The sequence below is a fragment of the Callorhinus ursinus genome, unplaced genomic scaffold, assembly GCF_003265705.2.
Source record: "Callorhinus ursinus isolate GAN/ISIS: 27379988/994484 unplaced genomic scaffold, GSC_fseal_2.0 scaffold27, whole genome shotgun sequence".
In the NCBI taxonomy this organism is placed as follows: Eukaryota; Metazoa; Chordata; class Mammalia; order Carnivora; family Otariidae; genus Callorhinus; species Callorhinus ursinus.
In genome coordinates, this window is record NW_027397089.1 from 18,431,115 (window position 1) to 18,432,422 (window position 1,308).

The following is a 1,308-nucleotide window of genomic DNA, read 5'->3' on the forward strand; positions in this document are numbered from 1 at the left end:
GGATGCCTTTGATTTCTTTTTGTTGTCTGATTGCTGTGGCTAGGACTTCTAATACTATGTTGAATAGCAGTGGTGAGAGTGGACATCCCTGCCGCGTTCCTGACCTTAGGGGGAAAGCTCTCAGCTTTTCCACATTGAGAACGATAGTCGCTGTAGGTTTTTCATAGATGGCTTTTATGATATTGAGGTATGTACCCTCTATCCCTATACTCTGAAGAGTTTTGATCAAGAAAGGATGCTGTACTTTGTCAAATGCTTTTTCTGCACCTATTGAGAGGATCATATGATTCTTGTTCTTTCTTTTGTTAATGTATTGTATCACGTTGATTGATTTGCGGATGTTGAACCAACCTTGCAGCCCAGGGATAAATCCCACTTGGTCATGGTGAATAATTCTTTTAATGTACTGTTGGATCCTGTTGGCTAGTATTTTGGTGAGAATTTTTGCATCCATGTTCATCATGGATATTGGTCTGTAATTCTCCTTTTTGATGAGGTCTTTGTCTGGTTTTGGAATCAAGGTAATGGTGGCCTCATAAAAGGAGTTTGGAAGGTTTCCTTCCATTTCTATTTTTTGGAACAGTTTCAGGAGAATAGGTATTAATTCTTCTTTAAATGTCTGATAGAATTCCCCTGGGAAGCCGTCTGGCCCTGGGCTTTTGTTTTTTGGGAGATTTTTGATGACTGCTTCAATTTCCTTAGTGGTTATAGGTCTGTTCAGGTTTTCAATTTCTCCCTGGTTCAATTTTGGTAGTTGATACATCTCTAGGAATGCACCCATTTCTTCCAGGTTATCTAATTTGCTGGCATAGAGTTGCTCATAATATGTTTTTATAATTGTTGTATTTCTTTGGTGTTGGTTGTGATCTCTCCTCTTTCATTCATGATTTTGTTGATTTGGGTCATTTCTCTTTTCTTTTTGATAAGTCTGGCCAGGGGTTTATCAATCTTGTTAATTCTTTCAAAGAACCAGCTCCTAGTTTCGTTGATCTGTTCTACTGTTCTTTTGGTTTCTAGTTCATTGATTTCTGCTCTGATCTTTATTATTTCTCTTCCCCTGCTGGGTTTAGGCTTTATTTGTTGTTTTTTCTCTAGCTCCTTTAGGTGTAGGGTTAGGTTGTATATTTGAGACCTTTCTTATTTCTTGAGAAAGGCTTGTATTGCTATATACTTTCCTCTCAGGACTGTCTTTGCTGTATCCCAAAGATTTTGAACAATTGTGTTTTCATTTTCATTGGTTTCCATGAATTTTTTTAGTTCTTCTTTAATTTCGTGGTTGACCCATTCATTCTTTAGTAGGATGCTCTT